The sequence below is a fragment of the Anomaloglossus baeobatrachus genome, chromosome 1, assembly GCF_048569485.1.
Source record: "Anomaloglossus baeobatrachus isolate aAnoBae1 chromosome 1, aAnoBae1.hap1, whole genome shotgun sequence".
Classification (NCBI taxonomy): domain Eukaryota; kingdom Metazoa; phylum Chordata; class Amphibia; order Anura; family Aromobatidae; genus Anomaloglossus; species Anomaloglossus baeobatrachus.
This window is the reverse complement of record NC_134353.1, coordinates 490,767,005-490,794,218: the sequence shown is the minus strand read 5'-3', so window position 1 is coordinate 490,794,218 and position 27,214 is coordinate 490,767,005.

Below are 27,214 nucleotides of genomic sequence, written 5' to 3'. Positions count from 1 at the left end.
CTCCTAAAATGTGGAGTGTTTGTAAAGAAATGTGTACAATTCCTACAATTTCTATCAGATATTTTTGTTCAAACCTTCAAATTAAACGTTACAATCTGCACTTGAATTCTGTTGTAGAGGTTTCATTTCAAATCCAATGTGGTGGCATGCAGAGCCCAACTCGCGAAAATTGTGTCACTGTCCAAATATTTCTGGACCTAACTGTAAATGTCCATATTGACTCCTACACTGCTATAGGAATCCTGGGTGCAGGGGTCCGCCCATAATGTCCAGATTTCTCAGTGCGGAACTGTGTTTGCTCCACACCGCCAGCTCACACAACACCTGCTGCTCCAACAGCCTGGATCCCAAGTGAGACACACTGCTGTGCTCTGCCGGATTCAATGTATTTCCCTGGACGTAGTGGCGTACCGTCAATAGAGGCAGGCCACGCCACTGCTATGGGGCTCGTGACCTGATAGGGGCCCGTGATGGCTGTCCACTGTGTCTGCGATTTCACTTTCTTTATTCACAGCACGGGCTAGCCGGTCACCAGCAGCTGATTAAGGCAGCAGGGGGCCCGCACTGTTTGTATAACTGCAGTCTGCTGCAACACAGAGGAGCAGACACACCCACACTGCACACCTCCCGGCCTCTGCCAAAGAGGAGGGAGTGTACAGGCAGCATCTTCTTCCAATCAGAGAGGTGTAAGAGATGCCAGAAGAACAGCCAATCAGGAGAGAGGGCGGAGCTTGTTCAGTACCGGCAGATTGAAAATATGGAGCTATTAAACAGCAGAGAACTGAGCATTGCAAGCAGAGAAAAGAGGGAGATTGAACAGAGAAAAAGAAGGGAGAACAGAAAAAATAGAAAGAAAAAGCAAAGGACAGGATCTGAGCACAGCCAGGAGGACTCACAGGAAGTACATGCAACAGGAAGGCCGGAGACTACCACTCACAGCACAGGAGCAGGTATTATAATGTAGAAATGTCTGCCTGTAACACTACAGAAAGAAACTGCCCTGTCACATCCCTGTGTTAACCCTGTACAGTCACATCACTGTCCTGTACTGTTTGTCATATCACTGTGTGTATATTAACCCTGTACTGTGACATCATTGTATGTTAACCCTATACTGTGACATCACTGTGTTAACCCTGTACTGTGACATCACTGTGTGTATGTTAACCCTGTACTGTGACATCACTGTGTGTATGTTAACCCTGTACTGTGACATCACTGTGTGTATGTTAACACTGTACTGTGACATCACTGTGTGTTAACCCTGTACTGTGACATCACTGTGTGTGTTAACCCTATAATGTGACATCACTGTGTGTTAAGCCTGTACTGTCACATAACTGTGTGTTAAGCCTGTACTGTGACATCACTGTGTGTTAAGCCTGTACTGTGACATCACTGTGTGATAACCCTATACTGTGATATCACTGTGTGCATGTTAACCCTATACTGTGACATCACTGTGTGTATGTTAACCCTGCACTGTGACATCACTGTGTGAGTTAACCCTGTACTTGGACATTCACTGTGTGTTAACCCTGTACTGGGACATCACTGTATGTTAACCCTGTACTGTCACATCACTGTGTGTTAACCCTGTACTGTGACATCACGGTGTATATTATCCCTGTACTGTGGCATTACTGTGTGTATTATCCCTGTACTGTGACATCCCTGTGTGTATTATCCCTGTACTGTGACATTACTGTGTGTATTATCCCTGTACTGTGACATCACTGTGTGTTATATCCCTGTGCTGGGACATCACTGTGTGTTATATCCCTGTGCTGTGACATCACTGGGTGTATTATCCCTCTACTGTGACATCACTGTGTGTATTGTCCCTGTACTGTGACATCACTGTGTGTGTTATCCCTGTACTATGACATCACTGTGTGCGTTTGTGTTAACCCTGTACCATGCCCTGTACTGTGATATCACTGTGTATTATCCCTGTACTGTGACATCTGTCACGCTCCCCGGGTCCTCGGTTCCGCTCCCCGGGTCCTCACCCCCGCTCCCCGGCTCACCTGCCACGCTCCCCGCTCTCCAGCCTCCGGTGCCCGTCCTTCCCAGGCCCCCTGGTCTCCGATCCCGGCGCCCGACGGCTTCCCAGGCCCTGGCCGGCTCCCCTGCGTCCTCCTCGCAGCCTCCTTCCCTGGCTTCTGGCACCCGGGCGGCGCGCATGCGCATTAGGGCGCGCGCGCGGTCACTGACCCTTTCTTAAAGGGCCAGCGTCCATTAACAGGAAATGAGGCTAAACAGGTACAGGGTATAAAGGGGGTTATTGTCCAAGGGGGCGGGGCCTGATCTTCGTGTTTCCTAAGCTAGGAGTCAGGTCTCCTGGTGTTTCTGTGCATGTACTTACCTATCTCTCTCGTAGAGCCGTGCCTGCCTCGCCATCCAGTCCTGCCGTATCCCGAACCCCGAACGCTGTCCATCTGCCATCCTGACAGTCCGCACCATCCCGGATCCCTGCGGTGACTCATCACCTCGCTCCAAAGGTTCCGGACCCCGCCTGACATCATCTCGGCTTCCGAACCAGAGCTGCGTCACCCGGACTACCACCCGTGACTCCGTGGTCCCAGGGACTTCTCCGCTATACTCGTGTGCACGGACTGTTCTGCTGTTTATAGTGCTCCAGCTACCGGACTCTTTACTACCATCTAGGAGTTCGGCCCAGTGGATCCACCTCCTGGGTCTGCCCGTCCACCTGGCCGTGACAGTAAGATCAGGCCATGGATCCCGCTGCAGCACTAGCAGCCGTACAGGAGGAACTCCAACGCCAGCGTGAGACTCAGACCCGCATGCTGCAATTCATGTCTTCTGTGGACGCCCGCCTGAACACGCTACAAGCGGCAGTTACGACTTCAACATCCCGGGCTTCCACTAGTCAAGCCACGGCTCCAGCTCCTGTGGCGACTTCTTCAGATACCACCAGACTTCGGTTGGCTTCACCACCCCGGTACGCCGGAGACCCCAAGACCTGCAGGGGATTCTTAAACCAATGCTCCCTCCATTTCACGCAGCTGCCGCATTTGTTTGCCTCCGACCAAGCCAAGGTCGCCTTCATCATGTCCCATCTAGAGGGTGAGGCACTGGCGTGGATGAACCCCTTGTGGGAGAAGGGGGATCCTGTGACCACGAACATCCAGGACTTCCTGCAGGCATTCCGTGGTACCTTCGATGAGCCCGGACGCGCCTCCGCGTCTGCTTCGTCTCTTCTCCGCTTACGTCAGGGGACTCTGACGGTGGGTCAATACGCGATCCGGTTTCGCACCCTGGCCTCAGAACTAGGGTGGAACAACGAGGCCCTAACCGCCGCCTTCTGGGAAGGACTCTCAGGGCGAATTAAAGACGAGCTGGCGGGTCGTGACGTACCGACCACCCTAGATGCCCTGATTGCCCTAGCGACTCGAGTGGACATTCGCTTTCAGGAGCGATCCAAGGAAGCGTCCCGTGAGAGACGTCCGGTACGGCATTCCCCTCCTCCGCAGAAACCCTCCGTACTTCAGTCATCGACAGCTGGGGCTCCCGTCCACGAGCCCATGCAGATCGACCGAGTGCGTCAGTCTGAACAACGTCGAGCAGAGCGGCTCGCCAAGGGTCTCTGCTTTTACTGCGGTGAGGGCACACACCTGCTACGCTCCTGTCCAGAGAGGCCGGGAAACTCCAAAGCCTAGGGTTGGTAGGAGAGGCCACCCTAGGTGCTGGGACTCTCTCTGACCCGGTTACATGGACAGTGCAAGTGACAACGGGAGAGACGCGGTTCACGGCTGATGCCTACCTCGATTCCGGGGCAGCAGGCAATTTCATCCAGCAGACCACGGTGGACAAGTACCAGGTGCCTGTTATTCCACTCGACAAGCCCCTAGTGATTGCCTCTGTGGATGGGAGACCCCTCTCTGACACCATCTCCTGGATCACCAGGCCGGTCGAACTGCGTATCGGTGCCCTTCACACCGAGAACATCGCTTTCTACGTCCTCCCACACATGTCCCACCAGATCCTGCTGGGACTTCCATGGTTGCGGACACACGAACCATCAGTCAGTTGGGGCACTGGCGAAATCACCCGATGGGGCTCTTCGTGTCATGAGAGGTGCCTAAAGTCCATACAACCCATCCGACGACCTCCGGTTCCAGAGAACCTACCGGGGCTGCCCTCGGCCTATTGGTCCTTTGCAGATGTTTTTGATAAAAAGGAATCCGAGGTACTGCCGCCACATCGCCCATACGATTGTGCCATCGACCTGCTCCCAGGAACAACACCACCACGAGGACGGATATATCCTTTATCTCCAGCCGAAACAAGGGCCATGTCTGCCTACATCTCAGAGAGCCTGGCAAGGGGGTTCATTCGGAGATCCTCCTCTCCTGCTGGAGCAGGTTTCTTCTTTGTCAAGAAGAAAGAGGGCGACTTACGCCCATGCATAGACTACCGGGGTTTGAATCAAATCACCGTAAAAAACAAGTACCCACTGCCGCTCATTCCCGAATTGTTTGACCGGCTTAGAGGAGCTCGTGTGTTCACCAAGCTGGATCTTCGGGGTGCTTACAATCTGGTCCGCATCCGCTCTGGTGACGAATGGAAAACCGCGTTCAATACGCGCGATGGACATTATGAATACTGCGTGATGCCCTTCGGCCTGTGTAACGCTCCTGCCGTCTTTCAAGAACTGGTGAACGACGTGTTCCGGGACCTTCTCTACATCTGTGTGGTAGTGTATCTAGATGACATCCTTGTCTTCTCTCCGGACCTCCAAACCCACAGAGAAAACGTACAGCTGGTTCTACAAAGACTGAGAGAGAATCGTCTGTACGCAAAGTATGAGAAGTGTGTCTTTGAGCAGTCTTCTCTCCCCTTCCTGGGGTACATCATCTCTGATACCGGACTGCAGATGGATCCCAAGAAGGTCTCCGCCATTCTCAACTGGCCTCCTCCTTCTGGACTGAAGGCAATCCAACGCTTCCTGGGATTCGCCAACTACTACCGCCAGTTTATCCCTCACTTCTCTGCCTTGACTGCTCCTCTCTCCGCCCTGACTAAGAAGGAGGCTAATCCAAAGGACTGGTCACCTGCGGCTGACGCCGCGTTTGGCTCTCTGAAGCGGGCATTTGCCTCCTCTCCTGTACTTCACCGTCCGGAGTTAAACCGCCAGTTCACCTTGGAGGTGGATGCCTCCTCCTCAGGAGCCGGAGCTGTGCTCATGCAAAAGTCCTCCTCCGGGAAGATGGTGACTTGCGGATTCTTCTCCAAGGGCTTCTCAGCACCTGAACGCAACTACACCATCGGTGACCGAGAGCTCTTGGCAGTCAAACTGGCTTTGGAGGAATGGCGCTACCTCCTGGAAGGGGCAGTGTACCCCGTGATTATTTACACGGACCACAAGAACTTGGAATACCTGCGGTCCGCTCAGCGACTGAACCCACGGCAAGCCAGGTGGTCCCTATTCTTTGCCAGGTTTGATTTCCAGCTTCACTTCCGACCCGCGGACAAGAACGTACGTGCTGATGCCTTGTCCAGGTCTTTCATGCCCATGGAGCAGGAGGAAGAGACTACCCAACCCATCATTTGTCCTAGTAAAATCATTCCGGTGGCCCCTGTCACCCTGGCCCAGATACCGCATGGGAAGACCTATGTCTCCGAGGTAGACAGGGAAAAAGTGTTACACTGGGGACATGCCTCGAAAACAGCCGGTCATGCTGGTCAGAAAAAGACATGGGGTGCGATTGTACGTCATTACTGGTGGCCATCCCTTCGCACGGACGTCGCTGCTTTTGTATCCGCCTGTTCCTCTTGTGCCAGGAACAAGACGCCCAAACACCTCCCATATGGCCGTCTTCTGCCTCTGCCGATACCGTCAGTTCCGTGGCAACACATAGCAATGGACTTTATTACGGACTTGCCATTGTCCTCCGGACACACAGTCATATGGGTCGTGGTGGACCGGTTCTCTAAAATGGCCCATTTCGTCCCTATGGCTGGACTGCCCTCTGCTCAGGAACTCGCGGACGCCTTTATACAACACATCTTCCGCTTGCATGGCTTTCCATTACACATCGTATCCGACAGAGGAACTCAGTTCACCTCCCGCTTCTGGAGGGCTCTCTGTAAACATCTGGGAGTGACTCTGGACTTTTCATCTGCATACCATCCTCAGTCTAATGGCCAGGTAGAGAGGGTCAATCAAATCTTGACCTCTTTCTTACGTCACTATGTTAACGCCCATCACGACGACTGGTCCGCTCTTCTTCCCTGGGCTGAATTCTCCCACAACCACCACGTCAGTGAGTCCTCCTCCAGCTCTCCCTTCCATGTCGTTTACGGACTTCAGCCTTCCATCCCATTGCCTGTATCTCCTTCTTCGGATGTCCCTGCTGCAGATACAGTAGCCCGTGACTTTGCAACCATTTGGGACTCTGTCAAAGCGTCCCTTGGGCGTGCTTCCCTGCGGATGAAAAGACACGCTGACAAGAAACGTCTGGACCCTCCGTGTTTCTCTCCTGGAGATCTCGTCTGGCTTGCTTCCCAGTACGTCCGCCTGAAGATACCATCATACAAGCTGGGTCCTCGCTACATTGGGCCGTTTAAAGTCCTCAACAAGATCAATGAGGTCTCCTACAAGCTACAGCTCCCGGCCACGATGAGGATACCCAACTCATTCCACGTCTCCCTGCTCAAGCCGGTTGTCCTTGGTCCCTTCTCCGCTGCTGCCAGTCCGGCTCCTCCACCTATTGCCGATGACGACATCTATGCGGTAAGGGATATCGTGGCCATGAAGACCGTACGAGGTCGACAGTTCTTCCTGGTGGACTGGGAAGGGTATGGTCCTGAGGATAGGTCCTGGGAGCCCAGGGAGAACGTGGGCACTCCTCTGATCCGTGCCTTCATGTCCCGGTTGCGGGGAGGGGGGCGTGGGGGGGGGGTACTGTCACGCTCCCCGGGTCCTCGGTTCCGCTCCCCGGGTCCTCACCCCCGCTCCCCGGCTCACCTGCCACGCTCCCCGCTCTCCAGCCTCCGGTGCCCGTCCTTCCCAGGCCCCCTGGTCTCCGATCCCGGCGCCCGACGGCTTCCCAGGCCCTGGCCGGCTCCCCTGCGTCCTCCTCGCAGCCTCCTTCCCTGGCTTCTGGCACCCGGGCGGCGCGCATGCGCATTAGGGCGCGCGCGCGGTCACTGACCCTTTCTTAAAGGGCCAGCGTCCATTAACAGGAAATGAGGCTAAACAGGTACAGGGTATAAAGGGGGTTATTGTCCAAGGGGGCGGGGCCTGATCTTCGTGTTTCCTAAGCTAGGAGTCAGGTCTCCTGGTGTTTCTGTGCATGTACTTACCTATCTCTCTCGTAGAGCCGTGCCTGCCTCGCCATCCAGTCCTGCCGTATCCCGAACCCCGAACGCTGTCCATCTGCCATCCTGACAGTCCGCACCATCCCGGATCCCTGCGGTGACTCATCACCTCGCTCCAAAGGTTCCGGACACCGCCTGACATCATCTCGGCTTCCGAACCAGAGCTGCGTCACCCGGACTACCACCCGTGACTCCGTGGTCCCAGGGACTTCTCCGCTATACTCGTGTGCACGGACTGTTCTGCTGTTTATAGTGCTCCAGCTACCGGACTCTTTACTACCATCTAGGAGTTCGGCCCAGTGGATCCACCTCCTGGGTCTGCCCGTCCACCTGGCCGTGACAACATCATTGTGTATTATCCCTGTACTGTGACATCACTGTGTGTATTATCCCTGTACTGTGACATCACTGTATGTATTATCCCTGTGCTGTGCAGTGATTTATTATGGTACCTAAGGCTATAAAGAAGGTCATAATCGTTACTATTATATGAAGAGACATCTGAAAATGTATATTGTGTGTGTGTGTGTGTGTGTGGTGAGGGGCACGAAGGAGGACATCGCTACTTTAGGCCAAGTTCACATACTGCAGATTTTTTTGGGGATTTGCGGTGTGAACACACTGGTCTTTGTGCAGTGGACTTTGCTCAGTAACAGGACGGTGGTTATATTCAGACTCAATGTGGTAATAATGTTTGGTCATGGTGTGGCGGCATTATTTTGCAATGTATAGTAGTATTATTAGTCTTGGTATGGTGGGTTCTATTCAGTAACACTATATAGTATGTGTTATTTGGTAATTGTATGGCTATTTTGTCGCAGCATTACTCAGCAAGCGTCAGGCCCTGCAGTGCCCAGCGAGCGTCAGGCCCTGCTGTGCTCAGCGAGCGTCAGGCCCTACGGTGCCCAGCGAGCATCAGGCTCTGCGCTGCCCAGCGAGCATCAGGCTCTGCGCTGCCCAGCGAGCATCAGGCTCTGCGCTGCCCAGCGAGCGTCAGGCCCTATGCTGCTCAGTGCATCATACACAATCACAAGACAGTAGCACAGGCACACAGTACTGCCTAGACTGGTGCTCTGCAGACGGAGCCGCGCCCAGTAGTAGTCTACTTACTGGACTGGTAGATGTAGAGCCTGGCTAAGATAAAGATTAATTCATAATGTGTATATGCGTCCCCAGTCACTTACTTTTATACCCCCACAGGCTTCCCAGCAACTTGTATGGCCCCCCCAGTAAAATATATGCTGTTTATTATATTAATATTCTATTGTTTTGGGGGGGTTTATTCGGTGGGGGGGCATTCAGACTTTTGCTATGGGGCCCCATGATTTCTATGTACGCCCCTGCCTGGACATTAGCCTATTGTAAAATCCGGTCTTTAAGGAGATATCCATCCCACTGCCAAACCTACAGAACTCTCCAAAAATAAGCCCTAACAGGCTGAGTCAAATATCTTGACCAAGTTCAAACTTTTAATTTTGTGTTGCACTCACAGCAGTGACTGTGAGTACAACACTCTCCAGCAGGTCTCCCAAGGTCTCCAAGCACATTCTGTGGGAAACATAGCAACCTTCATACAGTATTTGACACCTGTCACTGGCTCACAGTTGCTAGATCTCAGCTCCTTAGCACTGCTACTGCTGTCTCTGCTGCTGCTGTACTGTGCTATATGCTGCTGATGATTTACAGTGCCTTGCGACAGTATTTGTCCCCCTTGAATTTTTCAACCTTTTCCCACATTTTAGGCTTCAAACATAAAGATAACAATTTTAATGTTATGGTAAAGAATCAACAACAAGTGGGACACAATTGTGAAGTTGAATAAAATGTATTGCTTATTTTAAACTTTTTAAAAAAAAAAAATAACTGAAAAGTGGGGCGTGCAATATTATTCGTCCCCTTTAAATTAATACTTTGTAGCGCCACCTTTTGCTGCGATTACAGCTGCAAGTCACTTGGGGTATGTGTCTATTAGTTTTGCACATCGAGAAAGTGAAATTCTTGCCCATTCTTCCTTTACACATAGCTCATGCTGAGTGAGGTTGGATGGAGAGCATTTGTGAACAGCAGTTTTCAGCTCTTTCCACAGATTCTCGATTGGATTCAGGTCTGGACTTTGATTTGGCCATTCCTACACCTGTTTATTTGTGAACTATTCCATTGTAGATTTTGCTTTATATTTGGGATCATTGTTTTGTTGGAACACAAATCTCCATCCCAGTCTCAGGTCTTTTGCAGAATCCAACAGGTTTTCTTCAAGAGTGGTCCTGTATTTGACTTCATTCATCTTCCCATCAATTTTAACCATCTTCCCTGTCCCTGCTGAAGAAAAGCAGGCCCAAACCATGATGATGCTACCACCATGTTTGACAGTGGGGATGGTGTGTTCAGGGTGATGAGCTGTGTTGCTTTTACGCCAAACATATCGTTTGGCATTGTGCCCAAATAGTTAGATTTTGGTTTCATCTGACCAGAGCACCTTCTTCCACATGTTTGGTGTGTCTCCCAGGTAGCTTGTGGCAAACTTTAAGCAACACTTTTTATGGATATCTTTGAGAAATGGCTTTCTTCTTGCCACTCTTCCATAAAGGCAGATTTGTGCAGTGTATGACTGATTGTTGTCCTATGGACAGACTCTCGTACCTCAGCTGTAGATCTCTGCAGTTCATGCAGAGTGATCATGGGCCTCTTGGCTGCATCTCTGATCAGTTTTCTCCTTGTTTGAAATGAAAGTTTGGATGGACGTCTGGGTCTTGGTAGATTTGCAGAGGTGTTGTTGAGGAGAGCCATAAGATGAAATACTTAATTAACTTCTTGACAAGGGATTGTGGGAAATATGTGATTTGCCTCACGTAATTCAGGTTTCAGATCATATACATGACACAGATATAAAGATGGCTGCCATTGCCTGTTTCTCCACACCTTTCCTGGAATGCAAGGAATGTCCAGATGTAAGAAGATACCATATAAGGGAAGACCCCTGGTCAAGCTAGAAGACCAACCCACAGATCAGATGACATCACAGACCAAACCATCAGCATGGATCCACCAGATGACGTCCCTCCCATCACCATCACCATGGATCCATCCAATGATGTCATAGACCAGCCTACAATGACGCCCACCAATCAGCTCATGGACTAACACATTGTTCGACCCACTGACCAATGAACACATCCGGACATGCCCCTTTGCAAGGTTATATCAGAGCAAGCTCAGTTGTAATAAAGGCAGAGCATGGGCTGACTTCTGTCGAGGAAAGATGAATATCCGACTGTGTCTGATCTCATTTTTCAAGCATGCACTCGATCCACACCAATTAGGCCAGGCAGTAGGCAACTAGTGATCTCTGGTTAAGAGCTTACCCCAACATTAATGGTGCCCAACGTGGGGCCAGTATAGGAGAAACTCTACAATCTTGAGGACCGGCGATTGGAATGGCAGGACGTGCTAAATACCCTGATCCAAGAGTCTGATCAGCTCTTTATATGAGAACATGGTAAGTCTGCTGATTTTTATAATCTGAAGTCTTACTCGTGTGTCTCAGGGTGTGTGGCACTGATTGCTTGACCGTGTCCGGTTTTTACGATATCTGTGACGGCAGAAGAGTTTCTCTGCTGCTGGTTATATTTGATTGCGGAAGAACCGTCACATATTCAGTTGCCTGCTGTCTCTTGTGTATTTTATCTTGAGGGGAGATTGATTGGTAGTTAGGATAGCAAGTGGGTTTTTGAGCGCTGTTTGGAAACGTGGAGGACGGTTTGGAAACGTGGAGGACGCTCCATGTGGTACGTTTTTTTGTTGTCGCCTGTGATATGGTTTGTGGTTCTAGTGGAGACTTAAGTAGTTAATACGGTTTGGTACAAGACCTAGAGATATAGTGCAGGTTTTAATTGGTCAGGTTAGGCACGTGTTTTTCACGGGCTCTCAAATTTGTTGATATGGTAAAGGATATTGTCTGTGGTATAGTATACGGTTGTCGCCTGTGGTACAGTTTATGGCTCTGTGAGGAAATACGTGGGACTGCTGGTACGTGGTAATCTTTGGGCCTAGCGCAGTGTAGCATGGAATGGCTGGTACGGATACCATTGGGGCATAGCGTTTAAGTTGCGCATTGTGGCTGGTACGTGGTAGTCTTGGAGCCTAACGCTGGACGTGAAATGGCTGGTACGGATACCATTGGGGCTTAGCGCAAGCTTGGGTGATATAATTGGTATGAGGTGTCTTGGGGTCTAGAAAAAGCGCTGGACGTGAATCGGCTGGTACGGGCACCTTGTAGCCAGGGGTGACACCATTGGTGTCTTTATGAATTACAGACCATGTAGAAACTGGGCAGGGACACCGTGACGAGGCGCCTGCTGCAGACTTAACAAAACTTTACTTAGTGTTCACTTGTGAGCCATCTTTCTGTGTGTTTGTGTGTGTATCTAGAACAGTACAGAAAAGGGGAGAGAGAGTTGGAACAGATGTGAGGTCAGTTTTTCGCTTTTCCCTGCCACATGCTAAAATGGTGGATGAAGCACATGGTGTCTGAGGCATGCATGGTTTAAACAAAGAAAAGGTCCTGGGATGTGTGAAGACCATGTGCTCTGTAAATGTTTGAACAATGGACTGGATGGAGTACTATATACTTAGACAGAAAAATAAGTGTTTTTAGCTATAATTAGACTTAGATCTGGGACATATGTCTGTGTGTGTATAAATATATATGTATAAGTACAGACTATAGAAAATGGGGAGAAAGAGTTTGAGCAGATGTGAGGTCAGTTTTCCCTTTTCTCTGCCACATGTTCCTACAGATTTTAAAATGGTGGATGAAGCACATGGCTGAGGCATGATTGAGACAAAGACAGAGAGTGAGTAGGGGGATGTGTAAATTAACCAGAAGACCATAGGTTGTATGAAAGTCTGAACAATGGATTGAATGGAGTAGTACATACTTAGACAGAAAAATGAGTGTTTTTAACTGTAGTTGGACCAGGACTGTGGATATGTAAATCTGTGTGTATATGTATAGAGTATGGAATATAGGCAGGAAGGATAATTGTTTAAACTTGTAAGTTTAGCAGAAGTAAAATCAGTTTCTCCCTTCCCCCTCTCATGTGGTTCAACCGCCCTTACACAAAGAAGCCATGTGCTATTCTGGCAGTGGCCATTTTGTTAGTAAATCTGTATGGAGCCCTCCAGTGAAGTTGACAAAACTGCTCTCACTGAATAACCTATGAAGTGTTAGTAAATGTTATAGTACTAAAAGATGGAATATTGAATGATTGGGTAGTTGTGGAAGACACTTAATATAGATCCAGTGTGCAGGTGGATTGAGTCAGGACAGTCACAAGGAGCAATATCTTATTAATTAGTAAGCAATAAAATAAGAGAAAAACCTTAAAATAACGTACCTTTGCGGCAGTCATGATAAATAATACATATTCCAATTATGAATGTGGCGAATAATCCTGAGAGTTGAATGTTTTAAAAAAAAATAAAAATAAATAAAAAAAAAAAATCCAACAGAAGGAGGGAGATTGATTTCACTTGTGTCCAGGGAAAATGAACAGTGTGCTTTTGGCTTTTGGGGGAAGGAGCAACTTTTAGAAGAAAAAAAAAACCTGTAGGGCAGGCTTTTTATCTCACCTTCGATCTATTGTGAGAGCAGCCCAAGAAAAAAAAAAAAGGGGGGGGCTTCCTGCATTTAATTCATTGCAAATTATATTGGAAAAAGGTCATTGACAATAGTTTTATTTTACTAATTTTATCCCAAAGAAATAAAAGTTAACGGTGGACATGTTTAGATTCATTGATAGCTTTTCGAGCATAGAAGTCTGTTAGATAATTTTTCTATGGCAAATCAACATTTTGTTTTCCCACATGGCCAGTTTATTTGTTCTAGATTCTTTTATCCCTTCAAGTTATAGGACAGTATCACAGAGATGCTGATAATCTCCTCAATGTTTCAAAAATGAACGCCCCTACATCCAATATCCAGAGGTTGTGCTACATTATAGTTATTAATAATAATAATAATAATAATAATAATTTATTAATATATTTATTAATAATTACAAAAATTTGTTTTAAGGAATGTGGATGATTTATGGAATTCTGTGTTTTATATTTAATGTATTGAATAATCTGCTTTCTTTTTATAGAAAGAATGATTGCAATGCAGATTTCTGTGGTTCAAGCAAAGGTTATAAAAGCCATTGAAAGGGTTTTCCATTATTAAGTTACAGATAAAAACAATATTTCTGGTGTTCCTGATTAGGTACAATCTATACAATGTGACTTTCATGCCTAAATGTAGAGCTCTGGGGCCACACACTTTTTGAATCTAATTATGTTTTGGATAATAGATTCAAAAAGGGGGGGAAGATGATGTGGAAAGTCACACGTATTATTTAAGGTTTTAATTTGTTCATCGATTGGGTTTTTCTATTAAGTGTTCTTTATATTTTTATCTGTAAGGAGGGTACAGCATACATACATATATCATCTCATGATTGCTCTGATGTAACAAGAATTGTCAGGTTTTGAACATGTCTCAGATGAGCCCATTGCTAATGCAGATTTTGAGTTTTTCCGTAGATGGATCCAGATACCAAGATGCTGGTTGATTCTGCACTGGATATGCTGAGGTTACACAACATGAGGTAATAAAAATCAAACCACTCCCTCCTCTCTCATCGGAATAGGAGAACGAGTTGAAGATTTGCGATCACTGTGGTTTGTAGAGCGGAAAGGGGTAAGATAGTCAAAATGTGGATATAGGCAGCAGCCGGAGGAGATGCTCGCACAGGTGCACAACAAAGAAGCAGTGAATGGGCCTAGAGTTGAGAGTCCTTTACCAATGCAGACCAGTACCTCGGTGGCTCCTGTCACGTCGTCCGTGACATTGGTCACTCCTTGTGTTCTTAAATCCTTCCAGGAACAAGCGATTCAGCAAGGAACGGAGTTTGAGACGCAGGGAGCCAGTGACTGAGGAAGGTCTGTGGATAAAGGGCGGTAAGCTTTCTCTGCCATGAGCGTTCTACTCAATAATGGCCCAGGTAACCCATGTGACAAAGGTGTTGGGATGGACAAGATATGGGGGGCACCACTGCTTCAGTACCCAGGTGGCCAGACACATCCAGTCTTGTAAGACGTGTGCCTATTAAGGTAGAAAAAACTGTAAAGACCTCGTAGAAACACCCCCCTCATCCGCTCTACTGCTCCGGTGATTGCAGATTAGTCATATACATCTACCATGAGTAGGTTTATATGAGTTTTGTGCGTGTTGAGTGAATTTCTTTTCAGGTCTGCTCTGAAACATATCCAGTGTGGAAAACGTTACTGCTGAAAAACTCATGGTGCTGGTGGTATGTAAAGATGGAGTTCCTAAAAAGCGGTAAAAGAACATATTCTATAGCAGAGGTCACTATAGAGATCAGTACCTGATGAACCCATCTGGCATTGTGAAGAAGGGAGAAACGCGTTGGGCTTCTTTCAAGCTAAATGTCTGACAAATATGCGTTTATTTTATTAGCCTGAGTGTGAATTGGACAGTGGAGGGCCTGTGATCGGACAAGATCTCCTCATGACTTTACCTGGCCTTATTATTATTATTATTATATTGATACAGTGGGTACATGTTATACATGTGAGATATTTAATTTATGTTAGGGTTTGGTCCTTCAATTTTGCTGTATCATATTGATTTAAGCTACCAAACAGCTATGTAAAATATAGAGTGTGAATATTTAATCTTTGGAAATGATTGAATATATATAATTGCATATTGATGCCTCTTTATCCCTGGTATCTCATGGTTTCTATATTTCCTCACTGACATTAGCAGCATGTATTAGCTTAGCAGTGTAGGGATAGAGAGGGTGAGCCGTCGGTGAGCGGGGGCGCCAATTCGCCTTATAGGGTGCCGACCTCCGCTGCGAGGTAGGGAGAGTTTAGGGCTATTGCCCCAATCCCTGCCCCCTCCTTTATTGGAATATCTAATTGTGTCTATACTCACATGGGTGTATGTTGTTTGGAATTTTAATGATTATAACATAAACATGTAACGATCTACAAGATAATGGTGGACGCTGGCAAATCATGTAACAAATGTTCATTTTCCTTAATAATTCGATCTTTACATAAGGTATTTTTGGTTTAGTACCTAGAACGTGATTATATTTCTCACAGATACTGCAGATACAGTGTGATATCCTGACCAGTGATGTACGAGCCGTATACAACTGCCTGTATAGTGTGTTAAATATGTGTATCCTCCAATTCCAGATCCTAAATCAGTGTCAGGAGCACGTGGTCTCCAGCCAGGAGACTGGGTGATCCTAAAAAGACAAGTCAGAATGATACCTGAGTCAGAATCAGGTGGACCGATCCAGCTTATCCCAACCACAGCAACTTCCATGAAGCTTGAGGGAAAACCCATCTGGAGACAACAACCACTGTAAAGAGTCCATCGTACCAGCAGAATGAGGGTCACAACACACATAGTGCTGGATTATCTCACATAGAACCTTATGGAGAATTTCTAGATTGGGGATGATACATGGGAAATAGCCATAAGGGAACAATGGGTACAGGAACATTACACAAATAAGGGCTCATGGTGGGAAAAACATTATCTGACCTGAACCAATCAATTATTTTAAGGCTTTTAAGCTGGTGTCACACTAAACGACAGCGACAACGACGTCGCTGTTACGTCACCATTTTCGGTGACGTAACAGCGACCTTGTAAGTCGCTGTTATGATCGCTGCTTAGCTGTCAAACACAGCAGAAGCAGCGATCATAAGGTCGCTGTGCTACATGTTCAGAGAGCAGGGAGCCGCGCTTAGCGCTGGCTCCTTGCTCTCCTGCAGCACACATCGGGTTAATTAACCCGATGTGTGCTGCAGCTACATGTCACAGTTCAGAGAGCAGGGAGCCGCGCTTAGCGCTGGCTCCTTGCTCTCCTGCAGCACACATCGGGTTAATTAACCCGATGTGTGCTGCAGCTACATGTCACAGTGCAGAGAGCAGGGAGCCGCGCGCACTGCTTAGCGCTGGCTCCTTGCTCTCCTTGCTACAGTATACATCGGGTTAATTACCCGATGCGTACTGCAGCCACATGTCACAGTGCAGGAGCCGGCACTGGCAGCAAGAGCGGAGGCTGGTAACCAGCGTAAACATCGGGTAACCAGGGAAAGGTCTTCCCTTGGTTACCCGATGTTTACGCTGGTTACAGCTTACCGCAGCTGCCAGTGCCGGCTCCTGATCGCTTCATTTCGTCGCTCTCTCGCTGTCACACACAGCGATGTGTGTGTCACAGCGGGAGAGTGACGACCAAAAAATGAAGCTGGACATTCAGCAACGACCGGCGACCTCACAGCAGGGGCCAGGTCGTTGCTGGATGTCACACACAGCGACAGCGACGGGACGTCGCTGCAACGTCACAGAAAATGGTGACGTAGCAGCGACGTCGTTGTCGTCGTCGTTATGTGTGACACCAGCTTAAGTGACTTTTTAAGGATAACATATACTTGTAGGTAACTGGTATTGTTTTATTTGTTGGCATTTGAAGCCGTAAAAGTGCTACTCTGTGTTACTGAAGGTAATCGGATCCATGTGTAAGGGAAATCTTGTTAAAGACCTCCTGGTGGTAGATTATAGACCCGAGACAAGAAGAGATCCATTAGTGTTGTGATACAATCAGGTGTATTCGGGTAGAAAAGTCTCAAAAACGCGGACAGGACTCGGATATTGAATTGACTGAGAATCAGCCTTTCAGAAACAGTAATGCTAAAAGCTGCAGCATAACAGTAAGAAGCTTATTTTTACAATTTCCTTACTCTTTCTAATCGATTAATCTCAAATTCTGAGTAAGCTCTTCAGCATTAAATAAATCTGTTCTAGTTACCTGTGCCTCTGTGCACTGTGTGTTTGGGATGTGAGCAACTCTCCGATCAGCAGTCTGTATCAGTGGGGGCAAAGGCTTAGTATTGCTTGTATAGCGGATAGCAAAACGAAAAAAGGTTGCAGTTAAAGCATTAGAGCTGATGTGTTAGAGGACCATGGTAGGGTCAGAAGGTTAATAAAGTATTTAGGGGGGACTGTTGAGGAGAGCCATAAGATGAAATACTTAATTAACTTCTTGACAAGGGATTGTGGGAAATATATGATTTGCCTCACATAATTCAGGTTTCAGATCATATACATGACACAGATATAAAGATGGCTGCCATTGCCTGTTTCTCCACACCTTGCCTGGAATGCAAGGAATGTCCAGATGTAAGAAGATACCATATAAGGGAAGACCCCTGGTTGAGCTAGAAGACCAACCCACAGATCAGATGACATCACAGACCAAACCATCAGCATGGATCCACCAGATGACGTCCCTCTCATCACCATCACCATGGATCCATCCAATGATGTCATAGACCCGCCTACAATGACGCCCACCAATCAGCTCATGGACTAACACATTGTTCGACCCACTGACCAATGAACACATCCGGTCATGCCCCTTTGCAAGGTTATATCAGAGCAAGCTCAGTTGTAATAAAGGCAGAGCATGGGCTGACTTCTGTCGAGGAAAGATGAATATCCGACTGTGTCTGATCTCATTTTTCAAGCATGCACTCGATCCACACCAATTAGGCCAGGCAGTAGGCAACTAGTGATCTCTGGTTAAGAGCTTACCCCAACAGTGTGATACTCCTTTGATTTCAATATGATCGCTTACACAGTTCTCCTTGGGATGTTTAAAGTTTTGGAAATCTTTTTGCAACCAAATCCGGCTTTAAACTTCTCTACAACAGTATCACGGACCTGCCTGTTGTGTTCTTTGGTCTTCACGATGCTCTCTGTGCTTAAAACAGAACACTGAGACTATCACAGAGCAGGTGCATTTATACGGAGACTTGATTACACACAGCTGGATTATATTTATCATCATCAGTCATTTAGGACAACATTGGATCATTCAGAGATCCTCAATGAACTTCTGGAGTGAGTTTGTTGCACTGAAAGTAAAGGGGATGAATGATAGTGCACAAACCACTTTTTAGTTATTTATTTTTTTAAAAAGTTTAAAAAAAGCAATAAACTTCATTCAATTTCGCAATTGTGTCCCACTTGTTGATTCTTCTCCATAACATTAAAATTTTTATCTTTATGTTTGAAGCCTAAAATGTGGGGAAAGGTTGAAAAATTCAAGGGAAAAGAATACTTTCACAAGGCATTGAATGTTTGTGTTTTAGTGTTCTGGTGATACACTGCTGCTGTTATCCCAAGTCTGCTGCTGCTGCAAGCTGCCACGCCGGCCGCCAGCCATGATGCCTGCTGCAGCAAAGTATCCTTACCAACTGCTGCTGCTGTATCCAATCATACATCCCAGCTGAAACCTCAACACCTGCTGCCGCTGTTACTTATCACATGAAATTTTTGCAGCCGTATCCCTGGGGCCAGCTGTCGCAGGACCAATGTTCTTCAGTGGCACCCGGTCTCACACTGCAGTGTAACACTCTCACCATTAGAGGCTCTGGTGAAAACCAGGCGTGGTTCCGCAGTCAAGCCCCTCTGAGTTTTCCGAGTGTTGTGGCCCAGTGAGTCCGCTAAATCCCCCCCTGCGAGCATAACACTCCTCTAAAGCCATTTTAATTTTAAACTACTCTTGATCTCCAAGAGAAGGCTTTGGAGAAGAAGCCACAGGTTTCCATACAACTGAAGGAAGGCTTTTGAGTGAGAACCGCCCCTTCCCCAGAAGATGAAGCATCCACTTCCAGGAAGAACTGTTTATTGACCTTTGGCCTATGTAGCATGAGAGCAGATGAAAAAAACTTGTTTCGGGGAGAGAAATCCAGACTTGGCCTCCAGAGTCAAAACCTTTGGATTTAGCGCTCATAGCAGAAATCAGAGAGGAAATTAAATATTAAAAATTGCTGAATTGCCTTAATGCTAACAGGGTGAGGCCATTTGAGAATTGTACACAACTTCTTAGGATCCATTTGTAGCCCAGCGTCTGAGATGATATAACCCAGGAAAGGAAGAGAGGAGTGTTCAAAGACACATTTCTCAAACCTGGCATATAGCTGATTTTAGCTAAGGGCTTGCTTGCAAGACTAAGGGGTACTTTGCACGCTGCGATATCGCAAGCCGATGCTGCGATGCCGAGCGCGATAGTCCCCGCCCCCATCGCAGCTGCGATATCCTTGTGATAGCTGCCGTAGCGAACATTATCGCTACGGCAGCTTCACATGGACTCGCCTGTCCTGAGACATTGCTCTGGCCGGCGACCCGCCTCCTTATTAAGGGGGCGGGTCGTGCTGCATCACAGCGACGTCACACGGCAGGCGGCCAATAGGAGCGGAGGGTCGGAGATGAGCGGGATGTAAACATCTCGCCCACCTCCTTCCTTATGCATATCCTACGGAAGCCGCGGTGACGCCGGTAGGAGATGTTCCTCGCTCCTGCAACTTCACACACAGCGATGTGTGCTGCCGCAGTAGCGAGGAACAACATCGGACCGTCGCGTCAGCGTAATTATGGATTACGCCGACACTGCACCGATGATACGATTACGACGCTTTTGCGCTCGTTAATCGTATCATCGAACCTTTACACACTACGATGTCGCATGCGATGCCGGAAGTACGTCATTTTCAATTTGACCCCACCGACATCGCACCTGCGATGTCGTAGTGTGCAAAGCCCGCCTAAGGAAACGTGTTTCCTATGAGAAGACATATCTGGAGTAAAAACAAGAATATTGTCTAGATATAACACCACGCAAGAATAGAGGAGATCTCTGAAGATGTCATTTAAGAATTTTTGGAAGACAGCTGGAGCATTACTGTTTCCAAACAGCATAACACGATATTCATAGTGAGCGTCCTGGGTATTGAAAATGGTCTTCCATTCTTCTCCTTGGCAAATACAAATCAAGCTTAGTAAAGTTCCCAGCATCTCTAAGATGATCAAACAATTCTGAAATTAGTGGCAACAGATATTTGATCTTAATCATGATTCGGTTGAGACCCCTATTATTAATGCAAAGCCTGAGGGTTCCATCTTTTTTTTTTCACAAAGAGGAAAGCCAGCTCTTGCCAGAGAGGATGACTTCTGGATGAATCCTCTTGCGAGATTTTCCTTGATGTAGTCTGACATGGCTTGGTGTCCCCTGCGCTCACCCACACCCCGGAGAATCCATCGAAGGTAGGGAGGTCCAGGCCTCTGAACTGGCCCTGTCTCCTATCGGACCCTGACTTAATACCCCCGCATCCCCAACCCAGGGGTTGGCAGAACACAAAGTAATAAATTTCCCACAACACAAAGACAAGGGGGTTAAACTGAAACTCACGCACACCGCAAATATCCACAGAGGGGGATACAAAGAGACTTGAGGGGATAAACCAAAGGGGAAGGAGAAAGTGACACCAGAGAACTTACATACAGCGCAGACAACAAATCTCTGGTCACCAATCAGAAGATAACGGACGCTGGAATATCGCAACAGCTAAGGCTACTTTCACACATCCGGTTTGAGCCGTGCGGCTCAATCCGGCTGTGAAACCTGTGCAACGGATGCGGCGAAAACACCGCATCCTTTGCATAAGTTTTTACATGCGGCCGGTCCGTTTTTTTCCGGTTGCGGCACGCTACTGAGCATGCGCAGTGGAAGAAACGCATGTGGCGGCCGGATGCATTTTTTTCCGCATCGCGCCGCATCCGGCGTCCATAGGCATGCATTGAAAAATGCGCCGCAGCGTCCGGATGCAGCGCGATGCGGTTTTTTTGCTGGAGCAAAAAACGTTGCAGGCAACGTTCCATCCGGCCGCGGCATCGGCTAAATCTGCCGCATGCGGCAAAAACCGGACCGAACGCAAGCCCATGCGGCACAATACGGCACTAATGTAAGTCTATGCAAAATACCCGCAACCGGCGGCAAAAAAAATGGTTGCGGTTTTTCTGCAGAGCGCCGTATTGTGCCGCAGAGCAAAAACCGGATGTGTGAAAGTAGCCTAAGCAGATGCTATCTTTGGTGATGACTCAGAAAACTCCTGGGACTTAAGTAGAAGGAGAACAGCTGAAGGTGGTTATTAGCAACCTGGTTCTCTGAGAAGCCACACACTGCTCCAGGAGGAATTAATTTCTATAGTGCCTAAAGCAGTGGTAATAAAACAACCAACATCCGACAGAGCAGAGCTCCTCAATAGAAGCCATTATAAACAAAAAAGTCCGCAGTTGTGGAATCATGTATGCGGTTATCACACGACTGCTCAAGCACGTCCTTAGAACAAGGGATAATAGACAGGAAAAAAGGTCTTAACTAGTGCTGAGCGGACCCGGACTGTAAACGTCCAGATCCGCGCGGTTTCAGCGCTATCCCCGGGCCGTACCCGGGCGCGGTATTCCGGCTGCACGATCCGGAATCGGCAATTAATAAAAATGTTAAAAAACAATAAATAAATGAGCGTTTCATACTTACCAGACTCTGTCATGGTGGCACACTTGCTTCCGGGTCACGCTTTCACTTCCTGTGCTGTGCACGCAATCACACAGCTTTCCGTGCTTTCCCTGCCCACCGGCAGTCCTCTCAGCTGTGATTGGTTCCTGGCTGACGCGCTCCCAGCCTGTGACAGCTCTGCCGTGCAGTCATCGCAGCTCAGTAATAGGCTGCTAGGCTGCACTCAGAGCGGGCAGCCGTGCTCTATAGCTGCTCGCTGTGACATGTAGCAGAGCTGGATGTGTCGCCGCTGGATGTCGTGTGGATTACGCCGGAGGGCTGTGGTGGGATAATAAAGTGGTGAAGGAGGAGGCTGCGTTTCTACTTCATTCCAAATAAAGGATTTCTCTGTGTCTTGTTTATTTACTGTAATTTACAGGTTTGTGAAGTGAGTATCTCACAGACGCCCGTGCGATCACAAACCTGGGGTTTAATAACAGCCATGCGCTGTTATTAACCCCTGCTATTACTTTGATTGCCACCGCACCAGGGCAATCAAGATGAACCGATATCGCCCCGGAATGGTCACATCTAACAGATGCGACCATACCGGGCGGCTGCGGGCTGAGGATGTACCAGCCCCCAGCCAGCGTTATCATGGCTGGGAATGAAAATTGGGGGGACTGCACGTCGTTTTTTTTTTAATTATTTAAATTTAAAAACAAAAAATAAATGCATGCGGTTTATCTTAGGCAGCAGTCACAATGAGGGACTCCACAAGTGTGACATTGCAGCACAGCCGCATACATATCTGACCGGAGCGTGCATGTGTTTCTAGGTACATGGACGCTCATGTTCAGACAGTGGCAGGCTCTGACGGGTGATGTCAGACCCGCACGAGTCTGACAGCGCATCACCGACGCAGCTGCACACTTCTGACAGGAGCGTGCATGTGTTTCTAGGTACATGCACGCTCATGTTCAGACAGGCGTCAAAACACTGCGATTTTTGCCAGGAGGTGTAGATTGGATGCAGAAATATGGTGTAAAATCACAGCATCAAATTTGCATCCCTTGGCCCCCAAAAATAAAAACAAAATAAAAAAAAATTGCCACAGGTGGAAATTTGGTGCTGAAAGCTGGTGCAGACGATTTCAGGACCAAATGTGCACCTCCTGGCAAAAAACTGCGGAAAAATAACCGCGGCAAAAACCGCGGCATAAAAATTGCGTTAAAAAAACGCGATTTTTTGCCAGGATGTGTAGATTGGATGCAGGAATATGGTGTAAAAATCACAGCATCAAATTTGCATCCCATGGCCCCCAAAAATAAAAACAAAATAAAAAAAAATTGCCACAGGTGGAAATTTGGTGCTGAAAGCTGGTGCAGACGATTTCAGGACCAAATGTGCACCTCCTGGCAAAAAACTGCGGAAAAATAACCGCGGCAAAAACCGCGGCATAAAAATTGCGTAAAAAAACCGCGATTTTTTGCCAGGATGTGTAGATTGGATGCAGGAATATGGTGTAAAAATCACAGCATCAAATTTGCATCCCTTGGCCCCCAAAAATAAAAACAAAATAAAAAAAAAATGCCAAATGTGGAGATTTGGTGCTGAAAGCTGGTGCAGACGATTTCAGCACCAAATGTGCACCTCCTGGCAAAAAAAACGCAGCAAAAATGACGAAAAAAAACCGCGGCATAAAAATTGCGTCAAAAGACTGCGATTTTTTGCCAAGAGGTGTAGATTGTATGCAGGAATATGGTGTAAAAATCACAGCATCAAATTTGCATCCCTTGGCCCCCAAAAATAAAAACAAAATAAAAAAAAATTGCCAAATGTGGAGATTTGTTGCTGAAAGCTGGTGCAGACGATTTCAGCACCAAATGTGCACCTCCTGGCAAATAAACGTGGGAAAAATCGCGGAAAAAATAACCGCGGCAAAAACCGTGGCATAAAAATTGCGTCAAAACACCGCGATTTTTTGCCAGGAGGTGTAAATTGGATGCAGGAATATGGTATAAAAATTTCAGCACAAAATCTGCATCTCTTAGCCAAAAAAACTGTGCTTTTTCTGCTAGGAGATGCAGGTCTGTGAACTCAGTGACCTCCACCTGAGGTCAGGTTACCTGCAATCACAGATGAAGGACCATGGGAACTTCCAGCTGTGACCGCAAATGACCCGAGTGACATCACAGCTCAATGCTCAGCTCATTCATTCTCTGGAGCTCACAGAGAGCGGTCGGTCGTGCCGCTCTCTATGATATTCAGATGTAGCAGAGCTGAAGCGGCGTGGGACTTCTCCTGTGCATTACGTCGGAGCTGCAGGGTATTTGGGGGTTAATAAAGTGGTGAAGGAAGAGTGTTTTGTATTTTATTCCAAATAAAGGATTTTTCTGTGTCTGTGCTTATTTACTGTCATTTACAGGTTTGTGTGATGCAGGCAGGTATCTGATAGACGCCTGTGCCATCACACAACCTAGGGGTAAGCAGCAGCCGTGCGCCGCTGCTAATCCTGCTATTACCCCGACTGGCACCGCATCACGCCAGCGGGAAGAGCCAGTAGCGCACACCGGTATGTCGCATCTAACAGATGCGACATACCGGACGGCTGAGAGCTGAGGATATACCAGCCCCCGCCCGGCGTTATGGCTGGATGTGAAGATTAGGGGGAACCGCACGTCATTTTTTTTTTTACTTTCACCGGAGTCACATGTGTGAGGGGCTGACGCGAGTCTGCCATGGCAGCACCCGGCAGCCTCGCACGTGTGACTCTGGGCACTGTATACACAACACAGATACTGCGCGACGGCTGAGGCTGCAGCCGAGCGCTATAACTGTGCTGCCGAGTGTTTACTACTGTGAACTGACCGACAGACTGTTCTGCTTTCCCCGCCCACCGGCCGTCCTGTGATTGGTTGCAGTTAGCTGCCACGCTGCCACTCAGGATGGGGGCATGTCTAGCTGCAACCAACACGTGCCGGTGGGTGGGGAAAAAACCATGACTAATGAATTGTCGGCTCCGGAAGGTAACAGCGTGACCCGGAAGGAGTGTGCCACCATGACAGCGCCTCGGTGAGTATGCCGCGCTCGCTCCTAGCCCCCTAGCCCCTCCACAAATGTTTTTACCCTCCGGATTCCGGTCCCCATTGACTTATATGGGCACCGAATTCCGGAGCGGATCGGATTCTTTTTTAAATCTGTTAGTGATCCGCCGGCCCCGGATTATTGGCCGTTCGATCAGCTCTAGTCTTAACGTGCAACAAATCAGTATCATCATATTAAATCAAAGTCACAACCCCAAGTAATGCATATAAAAATCATTTTTATTCTGAAACATGTAAAAAACAGGTTGGATTTTCATTGCATACAAATACACCTCAGTACAAAAAGGGTTAAGATCACAGAGTAAACGAGGACAGGGAAAAGCAGCACATTAACCCGAACATGAAAAGTATAGGAGGCTGGTTATCACCTCACCCATGAAGGCTCCAATGAATCACAAGATCGTAAAAGTGATATTCTAAGGGGAGGACAGGGTAAGGGGTGCTTCACACACAGCGAGCTCACTGCCGAGATCGCTGCTGAGTCATGCTTTTTGTGACGCAGCAGTGACCTCATTAGCGATCTCGCTGTGTGTGACAATGAGCAGCGATCTGGCCCCTGCTGCGAGATCGCTGCTCGTTACACACAGCCCTGGTTCGTTTTCTTCAAAGGCGCTCTCCCGCTGTGACACACAGATCGCTGTGTGTGACAGCGAGAGAGCGACAAATGAAGCGAGCAGGGAGCAGGAGCCGGCGTCTGACAGCTGAGGTAAGCTTGTAACCAAGATAAACATCGGGTAACCAAGGTGGTTACCCGATATTTACCTTAGTTACCAGCCTCTGCAGCTCTCACGCTGCCGCTCCGGCTCGCTGCACATGTAGCTGCTGTACACATCGGGTTAATTAACCCGATGTGTACAGCAGCTAGGAGAGCAAGGAGCCAGCGCTCAGTGTGCGCGGCTCCCTGCTCCCTGCACACACATAAGCGGTGTGCGCTGGTAACTAATGTAAACATCGGGTAACCATACCCGATGTTTACCTTAGTTACCAGTCTCCGCAGCTTCCAGACGGCGGCTCCGTGCAAGCACAGCGTCGCTTGCACGTCGCTGCTGGCTGGGGGCTGTTCACTGGTCGCTGGTGAGATCTGCCTGTTTGACAGCTCACCAGCGACCATGTAGCGATGCAGCAGCGATCCTGACCAGGTCAGATCGCTGGTCGGATCGCTGCTGCATCGCTAAGTGTGAAGGTACCCTTAGTAAAGGTACCGTCACACTAAGCAACATCGCTAGTAACATCGCTGCTGAGGCACAACTTGCTAGCGCTGTTGCTTAGTGTGACATCCAGCAACAACCTGGCCCCTGCTGTGAGGTCGTTGGTTGTTGCTGAATGTCCTGGGCCATTTTTTAGTTGTTGCTCTCCCGCTGTGAAGCACACATCGCTGTGTGTGACAACGACAGAGCAACAACTAAATGTGCAGGCAGCAGGGGCCGGCTTCTGCGGACGCTGGTAACCACGGTAAACATCGAGTAACCAAGAAGCCCTTCCCTTGGTTACCCGATATTTACCTTCGTTACCAGCGTCCGCCGCTCTCAGCTGTCAGTGCCGGCTGTCAGTGTGGCTTTTTCGCCACAGATTCACCTGATTGGTTTGTAAAGATCGGGATCGAGACATCATGATCTTGCGCCCAATCACCGATCTTTGACTTTACAGTTATGTGATGAGGGGGCTGTAAAATAAAGAATATAGTTAATAATAAACATTGTCATTATACTTACAGGTCCTGCAGACTCTGTCGCCCGCCGCTTCTCCTTCCGAGTCCGATCATCGCTGTGCCCTCCCAGTAATCACCGCTGACTAAGGGACATTTCGTGATGTCACAGCCATGTGACCAGTCCCATGTGAATGTTGTATTATCTCATTGGCTACAGACTGCTCACATGACTATGACGTCATGCAAGGTCCTGTACTGTCAGTGGATAGGAATGGACGAGCATGCTCGCCGGTACTCGGTGCTCGCCCGAGCATCTCAGTACTCGGTATACTCAGCAAGCGCCAAGTACCGGCAAGACGCTCTTTACAGAATCAGCTCACATGCAGCAATTGGCTGCCACACACTGTAATGCCACAGCTGGTGAATAGCAGCACCATGAATCAGGTGATCTGAGATCACCATTGCTATAGTAACCCACTCGTTAGGTTACTATGGCAACGGTGGCAGCGGTGACATTACCGCTTACCAACCCGCAGTCTGTGCTCACTCATTGAGTGATTATACAGCATGGGGAGCAGAAGCGTTCTTCCTACCCCCGTGCTTTGTGATATAGCACAGCTAGATCTGAGACAGAAGACCAGGATCGTGGAGGGGTGAGAGGGAGTAATAAAGATGGAGTCCCTAAG